Below are 12,339 nucleotides of genomic sequence, written 5' to 3'. Positions count from 1 at the left end.
CCTCTTCCACCCACGCATCTGTACATTAACATCCCCTCTTCCACCCACGCATCTCGTCCATTAACATCCCCTCTTCCACCCACGCATCTCGTCCATTAACATCCCCTCTTCCACCCACGCATCTCGTCCATTAACATCCCCTCTTCCACCCACGCATCTGTCCATTAACATCCCCTCTTCCACCCACGCATCTGTCCATTAACATCCCCTCTTCCACCCACGCATCTGTCCATTAACATCCCCTCTTCCACCCACGCATCTCGTCCATTAACATCCCCTCTTCCACCCACGCATCTGTCCATTAACATCCCCTCTTCCACCCACGCATCTGTACATTAACATCCCCTGTTCCACCCACGCATCTCGTCCATTAACATCCCCTCTTCCCCCCACGCATCTGTCCATTAACATCCCCTCTTCCACCCACGCATCTCGTCCATTAACATCCCCTCTTCCACCCACGCATCTGTCCATTAACATCCCCTCTTCCACCCACGCATCTGTCCATTAACATCCCCTCTTCCACCCACGCATCTCGTCCATTAACATCCCCTCTTCCACCCACGCATCTGTCCATTAACATCCCCTCTTCCACCCACGCATCTGTACATTAACATCCCCTCTTCCACCCACGCATCTCATCCATTAACATCCCCTCTTCCACCCACGCATCTGTCCATTAACATCCCCTCTTCCACCCACGCATCTGTCCATTAACATCCCCTCTTCCACCCACGCATCTGTACATTAACATCCCCTCTTCCATCCACGCATCTCGTCCATTAACATCCCCTCTTCCACCCACGCATCTGTCCATTAACATCCCCTCTTCCACCCACGCATCTGTCCATTAACATCCCCTCTTCCACCCACGCATCTCGTCCATTAACATCCCCTCTTCCACCCACGCATCTGTCCATTAACATCCCCTCTTCCACCCACGCATCTGTACATTAACATCCCCTCTTCCACCCACGCATCTCGTCCATTAACATCCCCTCTTCCACCCACGCATCTCGTCCATTAACATCCCCTCTTCCACCCACGCATCTCGTCCATTAACATCCCCTCTTCCACCCACGCATCTGTCCATTAACATCCCCTCCTTCACCCACGCATCTGTCCATTAACATCCCCTCTTACACCCACGCATCTGTCCATTAACATCCCCTCTTCCACCCACGCATCTCGTCCATTAACATCCCCTCTTCCACCCACGCATCTGTCCATTAACATCCCCTCTTCCACCCACGCATCTGTACATTAACATCCCCTGTTCCACCCACGCATCTCGTCCATTAACATCCCCTCTTCCACCCACGCATCTCGTCCATTAACATCCCCTCTTCCACCCACGCATCTGTCCATTAACATCCCCTCTTCCACCCACGCATCTGTCCATTAACATCCCCTCTTCCACCCACGCATCTGTCCATTAACATCCCCTCTTCCACCCACGCATCTGTACATTAACATCCCCTTTTCCACCCACGCATCTCGTCCATTAACATCCCCTCTTCCACCCACGCATCTCGTCCATTAACATCCCCTCTTCCACCCACGCATCTGTCCATTAACATCCCCTCTTCCACCCACGCATCTGTACATTAACATCCCCTCTTCCACCCACGCAACTCGTCCATTAACATCCCCTCTTCCACCCACGCATCTCGTCCATTAACATCCCCTCTTCCACCCACGCATCTCGTCCATTAACATCCCCTCTTCCACCCACGCATCTCGTCCATTAACATCCCCTCTTCCACCCACGCATCTCGTCCATTAACATCCCCTCTTCCACCCACGCATCTCGTCCATTAACATCCCCTCTTCCACCCACGCATCTCATCCATTAACATCCACTCTTCCATCCTGTCCATTAACGTTACTTCCTCTCTAGGGGGTATATATACTAAAGTGCAGGTTTATAGAAGTAGAGATGTTGCCTATAGCAACCAATCAGATTCTAGCTATTATCTTCTAGAAGGTGCTAGATAAATGAAAAGTAGAATGATTGGTTGCTATTGGCAACATCTCTACTTCTATAACCTGCGCTTTAGTAAATATACCCCTAGGTGTTCTATTCATTACTGGTTACTACAATATTTTCAGATATTTGCAGGTTCTGGAGGCAGCAATCACATACACAATACTGTCCAGGAGGGCCTAGGGGAACTACAATACCCATCCTACCGTGTGTACTGAGTCAGTGATCAATACACACAATTTCTATATTTTAAATAATTCTACTAATTCCCAAAGTGTCAGATTAGATGTAATAACTGTTGCAAGAGGAATGCGCTACTGTGCACACTCCAGTATTAACTGGTTCTTATCTGCTGTCAAATTCTATGTATTCCATGCGCTACCCCAAGATGGCCACCAATATGTCTGCTGAGCACGTGCAGGGGCTATCTTGTCTTTTACTGTGAGATACTGTTAGAGCATAACACTTCCACTTACAGTAGCTCCAGAGCGACCTACAGTACTATTACCTGCAATCCACAAAGATTCCAGTGTTCCTGCACCACTACACAGTGCCTATATACACTTACCTGGCTGGTGAGCCGGATGACACCCTGCACCATGAGAATCAGTATGTAACAGTGAGTACAGCTGTACCTGCTAGCTTTCAATAAACCAAAAACACTGCTTAAGTAACTAGACTGTTCATATTTTGAGCCATCCGCTGGTGTGTGCCTATATGACTATGCAATATCAGCACCTGCAGACAACAGTCCCAACACTATGGACAGCACAGAGTGTTTCCAGCACAATGTCGCAGCACAGAAGCTGTTTTATTGCACATAGGTTGCATAGTTATGTCTGTAAGAAGCATGATACAGGATCTACACTCATATTGGGGGTTAGCAAGCTAAAAGGAGCAGAAAATGATGCACCCTGGAAGTGTCCTATGGAAATGGAATTGAAGCGTGACAGATACTGGAAGGTTACAATGGATCCTGGTGCAGATACAAGCCCAGACGATGTAAAGAAGGCCATGGACACTATTGGTTTAAGTGTGGCGTAACAGGTCTACTCTATTATACATGGGAAGACATCGGCTAAAGACATGAGGATAGCACTGTAGGCAGATTACCAAGATGTTACATGAGAATTCATCAAGACGTGTATTGTATAACACAATGGAGTGAATGCAGCAGTATGAGTGATTACATAGACATAATGATGTCTGTTTCTAAGCAATTATTGTCTCCTGGAGTGCAAGTAGATGATGAAGAGATTGCTATAGCCATGTTACAGAATGTGATGCCTGAGTTTGACTTCTTAGTTGTGGTGTTGGAAACAAACACAAGGGGTGGAATGTAATAGGGTGTGACTTTACTGCAAAAGTTGCAAACTCGCACATGTAGCAGATTGTGAAAACGCACATACTCACACTAATCTCGCATTTTCACTTCTCATATGCCTAAAAATGGATAAATAATATACCTGCCTCTGGTCGGTGAGTCAAAGTGGCACACTACTGTAAAGCAATACTGAACTCAGAAGAAGGCCATTAGCCCTAAATAAACTCCTCAATACACATATACAGTATAACTTAAGTTACTTTAAAAAAAATTCCGAACACTGTTGATTTTTCAAACATAAATTTACCCAACACAGAAGAAAGTCGTCTATTCAGAGCCAATCGGTATTTTGCTGAAATCGCAAACGGCTGATTATCTGGCGCAGCATTTGCATCGCGTGTGTGCGGTTCCCACAATGCAATCATATCCTGGCTTGAGGCGATCGCATTGTGATTGACCGGCGGCGGTAAGTCGAGGGTGGCGACGCGGCGTTTAGTAGAGAGTGGTGCAGCAAACGCAGGCATGTCATGGCCATTTTCCGGGGTGGCCGGATGATGTCGTCTGAGTACACTGTCCCTAGTAATTTGTACCCCCTAACAGTGCATGTTTTGCGGCTATCCATGTCTGTGCACAGGTGGTTTCCGTAATCACTTCATTGAGTTATTATACAAGCATGGTCTTTATATTATATCTGGATGGGAAGTTTGCTTGTTCAGAGGCAGCTCTCCACAGCAGTTATAATGAGATGCCTTTAATAGTGCCCTGGTTCATTTCATATTGTACCACATTGAGGTGCCCCAGTTCTTATTATGTAACACTGCAGTAGTGGGGGCTTACACTATACTTGCCGAACCTCCCAGAATGTCGGGGAAGCTCTCATAAATCGCGTGCCCCCCCCCCCCCCCCCCCTGTGGGAAAGTCTCCTGCTTTTCCTAGCAGCCCCCTTTGGCCGTCCATAGCAGAGAACAAGTGGGCAGTCCGAGGAGATGCAATGACGCGATTTACACTGAATTGCATCATTTTAGCTCCGCACCCACTATATAGTGCATAGGGACGAACTGGGGGCACTTTTTACCCCTGGCATCCGTGTGCACATGAAAGGGGGCAAATGGACACTGCTCATAGGGGCATGGACTTGTATTTCTTAGAAATGGGCATTTTGCATGGCAGGGGGGACAAACCAGAAAGCCGGAAGCTTCGTGTTGCCTTCCCGGCTCTTTGTGTGACTGAACCAGCCCATCTGCAGTGCAAGATGGGCAGTCTGGCCCGGATAGTGCCTGCTTTCTTGGCACTGTGTAGCGGGGGGTGGAGCCACGATGACGCAATTGTGACGCCAAGCATCCGGACTTCCCATCTTCCTGCTGGCCACGCCCCTGGACAGCCCACCTTGCCGCCGGTCACACCCCCATGCACCGGAGGAGGGGGCAGCAAGGTAGGCAACTTTGGCTTAGACTGTGGAGGGAGTCTTTTTGTTTACTAACCAGAATGTTCTAAATGGGACCCCGGCGGTCTGGGTGGTCTCCACACCGGTTATAGTCTAGTTTAACTACATCTCCCAGCATGCTTCTTCGTGATTTCCTGTTTCTTTAGCATTATTACCCAGTAGGACTATTAAGTCCCAGCATACTCCTCTGGGATCTCCTGTTTTGCTGGCCCAGTGAAATGAGCACGCTCCTAGTCATGTTTTCAGTGGGGTTTTAAAAGGAACGGGATGGAAGAGGGTTGTGTCAGTTTTTCCAAATCCTGTGTTGCTGGGGGGTGCTGGATGCTCTGTATTTGGCAGCTACAGAAAAGTGAGAGACAGCGGGTTTTCTGAAGACAGTGGCAGGTCCGCTGGCATGTCCCTGTAGCTGCAGATCACAGAGTATAGTTGTTGGGACCCCACCGTGTTGGTGACTGTACGGCTGGGACCCTGAAGCAAATAGCAGTTCCTCTGCGAGGATTCCTCACACTCACCAGGATTTTAGGATTACATTTTGTGGTATTTGGTCAGTAATGGTTTGTCTAACAGACTGAATTAGGCTGGTACAGTTAAAAGGATAATAATTTGGTTACTCACAGGTTCGGCCTTGCGATGGAGGACGGCTGTATCCTCAATGTGTGTTCCTGGCTGGATTTCAGGTAGTAATATTTGTTTTAACTCCTCCTCGTAGGCCGCGGGTGGGTGTTGCACGGCCACCCCCGGTTCTGCATGACTCCTGTAGCTCCTCCGCCAGCTTCACCTTCCGTACGCACTTGACATTGTTACACCTCTTCTTTACATTTTCAACACGGCGCCTGCAGGAGCGGACTGCATTGACGCCATCGGTGATGGTCTGCCTTAATGCCTTCTTGTAGGCCTGGGTGGTTCCTTGCGACAGGGCTCCGAGGAGACAACCATGCACTGACACCATTGCGTGTGCCACTGCACAGTTCTCCTCATATGAGAACCGCACGTTCCTGCCACTTCTTGTCATCCCAGGGGCAGACACATCAGGCTCTGCCTCCTCCTCCTCCTCCTGCTGCTCCTCACCACCCTCCACCTCAGACTTAAGCAAACACCTCCTGGCTCTGCTCACCCCCCAACTCCAATCCTGAATGAGGTTATGCTGCAAACTTCAAATCTCTTTCATTTGCAAAACCTCCACTATTACAATGTCTTCTTCCAAAACCTATCAAAGGACAAAACGGCAGAGGTGGGACTTATATAGGGCCTGCGAGGTACAACTCAGGCGACTTTTGGAGACCAATGGATCATTTAGTTTAAAACGATCAGCCCGCATGTAATGAAACTTGTAATCCGATTTGTGATATTTTTACGGGCTCCCTCGTGAGAAATCTTTGGTGGATCCCAAACAGCATGGATTCACTGAGGGGAGATCATGTCAAACAAATCTTATTGACTTTTTTGATTGTGTGACTAAAGTGATGGATAAAGGTGGAGCCATGGATATAGCTTATCTAGACTTTAGTAAGGCTTTTGTCACTGTTCCATATCGCAGACTGCTAAATAAACTTGAAAGTTTGGGATTGGATATTAGGATTATTGAATGGATAAGATCTTGGTTGCAGGATAGGAAACAGAGAGTTGTGGTAAATGGAGTGCATTCACAGGAGGGAAATGTTACCAGTGGAGTACCCCAGGGATCTGTACTTGGACCAGTGCTTTTTAATATCTTTATTGGTGACATTGCAAATGGCATTAAAGGGAAAGTATGATTTTTTGCAGATGACACAAAGGTATGCAACAGGGTAGACACACCAGGTGGGGTAAAACAAATGACTGAGGATCTAGGTAGACTAGAGAAATGGTCAAGAATGTGGCAATTACAGTTTAATGCCAAAAAATGCAAAATCATGCACTTGGGTCTCAAAAATCCAAAAGCTAAATATAGTATTAATGGCACTATACTGGGAACTACTGAGGAGGAAAGGGATCTAGGAGTCACTATTTCAGGTGACATAAAGGATAAATATAGTATTAATGGCACTATACTGGAAACTACTGAGGAGGAAAGGGATCTAGGAGTCACTATCTCAGGTGACATAAAGGATAAATATAGTATTAATGGCGCTATACTGGAAACTACTGAGGAGGAAAGGGATCTAGGAGTCACTATTTCAGGTGACATAAAGGATAGATATAGTATTAATGGCACTATACTGGACACTACTGAGGAGGAAAGGGATCTAGGAGTCACTATTTCAGGTGACATAAAGGATAAATATAATATTAATGGCACTATACTGGAAACTACTGATGAGGAAAGGGATCTAGGAGTCACTATTTCAGGTGACATAAAGGATAAATATAGTATTAATGGCACTATACTGGAAACTACTGATGAGGAAAGGGATCTAGGAGTCACTATTTCAGGTGACATAAAGGATAAATATAGTATTAATGGCGCTATACTGGAAACTACTGAGGAGGAAAGGGATCTAGGAGTCACTATTTCAGGTGACATAAAGGATAAATATAGTATTAATGGCACTATACTGGGAGCTACTGAGGAGGAAAGGGATCTAGGAGTCACTATTTCAGGTGACATAAAGGATAAATATAGTATTAATGGCACTATACTGGAAACTACTGATGAGGAAAGGGATCTAGGAGTCACTATCTCAGGTGACATAAAGGATAAATATAGTATTAATGGCACTATACTGGAAACTACTGATGAAGAAAGGGATCTAGGAGTCACTATTTCAGGTGACATAAAGGATAAATATAGTATTAATGGCATTATACTGGAAACTACTGAGGAGGAAAGGGATCTAGGAGTCACTATCTCAGGTGACATAAAGGATAGATATAGTATTAATGGCACTATACTGGAAACTACTGAGGAGGAAAGGGATCTAGGAGTCACTATTTCAGGTGACATAAAGGATAAATATAGTATAATGGCACTATACTGGAAACTACTGAGGAGGAAAGGGATCTAGGAGTCACTATCTCAGGTGACATAAAGGATAAATATAGTATTAATGGCACTATACTGGAGACTACTGAGGAGGAAAGGGATCTAGGAGTCACTATTTCAGGTGACATAAAGGATAGATATAGTATTAATGGCACTATACTGGAAACTACTGATGAGGAAAGGGATCTAGGAGTCACTATTTCAGGTGACATAAAGGATAAATATAGTATTAATGGCACTATACTGGAAACTACTGATGAGGAAAGGGATCTAGGAGTCACTATCTCAGGTGACATAAAGGATAAATATAGTATTAATGGCACTATACTGGAAACTACTGATGAGGAAAGGGATCTAGGAGTCACTATCTCAGGTGACATAAAGGATAAATATAGTATTAATGGCGCTATACTGGAAACTACTGAGGAGGAAAGGGATCTAGGAGTCACTATTTCAGGTGACATAAAGGATAGATATAGTATTAATGGCACTATACTGGACACTACTGAGGAGGAACGGGATCTAGGAGTCACTATTTCAGGTGACATAAAGGATAAATATAATATTAATGGCACTATACTGGAAACTACTGATGAGGAAAGGGATCTAGGAGTCACTATTTCAGGTGACATAAAGGATAAATATAGTATTAATGGCACTATACTGGAAACTACTGATGAGGAAAGGGATCTAGGAGTCACTATTTCAGGTGACATAAAGGATAAATATAGTATTAATGGCGCTATACTGGAAACTACTGAGGAGGAAAGGGATCTAGGAGTCACTATTTCAGGTGACATAAAGGATAAATATAGTATTAATGGCACTATACTGGGAGCTACTGAGGAGGAAAGGGATCTAGGAGTCACTATTTCAGGTGACATAAAGGATAAATATAGTATTAATGGCACTATACTGGAAACTACTGATGAGGAAAGGGATCTAGGAGTCACTATCTCAGGTGACATAAAGGATAAATATAGTATTAATGGCACTATACTGGAAACTACTGATGAAGAAAGGGATCTAGGAGTCACTATTTCAGGTGACATAAAGGATAAATATAGTATTAATGGCACTATACTGGAAACTACTGAGGAGGAAAGGGATCTAGGAGTCACTATCTCAGGTGACATAAAGGATAGATATAGTATTAATGGCACTATACTGGAAACTACTGAGGAGGAAAGGGATCTAGGAGTCACTATCTCAGGTGACATAAAGGATAGATATAGTATTAATGGCACTATACTGGAAACTACTGAGGAGGAAAGGGATCTAGGAGTCACTATTTCAGGTGACATAAAGGATAAATATAGTATAATGGCACTATACTGGAAACTACTGAGGAGGAAAGGGATCTAGGAGTCACTATCTCAGGTGACATAAAGGATAAATATAGTATTAATGGCACTATACTGGAGACTACTGAGGAGGAAAGGGATCTAGGAGTCACTATTTCAGGTGACATAAAGGATAGATATAGTATTAATGGCACTATACTGGAAACTACTGATGAGGAAAGGGATCTAGGAGTCACTATTTCAGGTGACATAAAGGATAAATATAGTATTAATGGCACTATACTGGAAACTACTGATGAGGAAAGGGATCTAGGAGTCACTATCTCAGGTGACATAAAGGATAAATATAGTATTAATGGCACTATACTGGAAACTACTGATGAGGAAAGGGATCTAGGAGTCACTATCTCAGGTGACATAAAGGATAAATATAGTATTAATGGCACTATACTGGAAACTACTGATGAGGAAAGGGATCTAGGAGTCACTATCTCAGGTGACATAAAGGATAAATATAGTATTAATGGCACTATACTGGGAGCTACTGAGGAGGAAAGGGATCTAGGAGTCACTATTTCAGGTGACATAAAGGATAGATATAGTATTAATGGCACTATACTGGAAACTACTGATGAGGAAAGGGATCTAGGAGTCACTATCTCAGGTGACATAAAGGATAAATATAGTAATAATGGTACTATACTGGAAACTACTGAGGAGGAAAGGGATCTAGGAGTCACTATCTCAGGTGACGTAAAGGATAAATATAGTATTAATGGCACTATACTGGAGACTACTGAGGAGGAAAGGGATCTAGGAGTCACTATCTCAGGTGACATAAAGGATAAATATAGTATTAATGGCACTATACTGGAAACTACTGAGGAGGAAAGGGATCTAGGAGTCACTATTTCAGGGGACATAAAGGATAAATATAGTATTAATGGCGCTATACTGGAAACTGCTGAGGAGGAAAGGGATCTAGGAGTCACTATCTCAGGTGACATAAAGGATAAATATAGTATTAATGGCACTATACTGGAAACTACTCAGGAGGAAAGGGATCTAGGAGTCACTATTTCAGGTGACATAAAGGATAAATATAGTATTAATGGCACTATACTGGAAACTACTGAGGAGGAAAGGGATCTAGGAGTCACTATTTCAGGTGACATGATAAATATTGTATTAATGGTGCTATACTGGGAACTACTGAGGAGGAAAGGGATCTAGGAGTCACTATTTCAGGGGACATAAAGGATAAATATTGTATTAATGGCGCTATACTGGAAACTGCTGAGGAGGAAAGGGATCTAGGAGTCACTATCTCAGGTGACATAAGGGATAAATATAGTATTAATGGCACTATACTGGAAACTACTCAGGAGGAAAGGGATCTAGGAGTCACTATTTCAGGTGACATAAAGGATAAATATAGTATTAATGGCACTATACTGGAAACTACTGAGGAGGAAAGGGATCTAGGAGTCACTATTTCAGGTGACATAAAGGATAAATATAGTAATAATGGCACTATACTAGAGACTACTGAGGAGGAAAGGGATCTAGGAGTCACTATTTCAGGTGACATAAAGGATAAATATAGTATTAATGGCACTATACTGGAAACTACTGAGGAGGAAAGGGATCTAGGAGTCACTATTTCAGGTGACATAAAGGATAAATATAGTAATAATGGCACTATACTAGAGACTACTGAGGAGGAAAGGGATCTAGGAGTCACTATTTCAGGTGACATAAAGGATAAATATAGTATTAATGGCACTATACTGGAGACTACTGAGGAGGAAAGGGATCTAGGAGTCACTATTTCAGGTGACATAAAGGATAGATATAGTATTAATGGCACTATACTGGAAACTACTGATGAGGAAAGGGATCTAGGAGTCACTATCTCAGGTGACATAAAGGATAAATATAGTATTAATGGCACTATACTGGAAACTACTGATGAGGAAAGGGATCTAGGAGTCACTATCTCAGGTGACATAAAGGATAAATATAGTATTAATGGCACTATACTGGGAGCTACTGAGGAGGAAAGGGATCTAGGAGTCACTATTTCAGGTGACATAAAGGATAGATATAGTATTAATGGCACTATACTGGAAACTACTGATGAGGAAAGGGATCTAGGAGTCACTATCTCAGGTGACATAAAGGATAAATATAGTAATAATGGTACTATACTGGAAACTACTGAGGAGGAAAGGGATCTAGGAGTCACTATCTCAGGTGACGTAAAGGATAAATATAGTATTAATGGCACTATACTGGAGACTACTGAGGAGGAAAGGGATCTAGGAGTCACTATCTCAGGTGACATAAAGGATAAATATAGTATTAATGGCACTATACTGGAAACTACTGAGGAGGAAAGGGATCTAGGAGTCACTATTTCAGGGGACATAAAGGATAAATATAGTATTAATGGCGCTATACTGGAAACTGCTGAGGAGGAAAGGGATCTAGGAGTCACTATCTCAGGTGACATAAAGGATAAATATAGTATTAATGGCACTATACTGGAAACTACTCAGGAGGAAAGGGATCTAGGAGTCACTATTTCAGGTGACATAAAGGATAAATATAGTATTAATGGCACTATACTGGAAACTACTGAGGAGGAAAGGGATCTAGGAGTCACTATTTCAGGTGACATGATAAATATTGTATTAATGGTGCTATACTGGGAACTACTGAGGAGGAAAGGGATCTAGGAGTCACTATTTCAGGGGACATAAAGGATAAATATTGTATTAATGGCGCTATACTGGAAACTGCTGAGGAGGAAAGGGATCTAGGAGTCACTATCTCAGGTGACATAAGGGATAAATATAGTATTAATGGCACTATACTGGAAACTACTCAGGAGGAAAGGGATCTAGGAGTCACTATTTCAGGTGACATAAAGGATAAATATAGTATTAATGGCACTATACTGGAAACTACTGAGGAGGAAAGGGATCTAGGAGTCACTATTTCAGGTGACATAAAGGATAAATATAGTAATAATGGCACTATACTAGAGACTACTGAGGAGGAAAGGGATCTAGGAGTCACTATTTCAGGTGACATAAAGGATAAATATAGTATTAATGGCACTATACTGGAAACTACTGAGGAGGAAAGGGATCTAGGAGTCACTATTTCAGGTGACATAAAGGATAAATATAGTAATAATGGCACTATACTAGAGACTACTGAGGAGGAAAGGGATCTAGGAGTCACTATTTCAGGTGACATAAAGGATAAATATAGTATTAATGGCACTATACTGGAAACTACTGAGGAGGA

This window comes from Pseudophryne corroboree, chromosome 2 (genome assembly GCF_028390025.1).
Source record: "Pseudophryne corroboree isolate aPseCor3 chromosome 2, aPseCor3.hap2, whole genome shotgun sequence".
Taxonomy (NCBI): Eukaryota; Metazoa; Chordata; class Amphibia; order Anura; family Myobatrachidae; genus Pseudophryne; species Pseudophryne corroboree.
The sequence above is the reverse complement of the archived record's forward strand: the minus strand, read 5'-3'. Positions refer to the sequence as shown.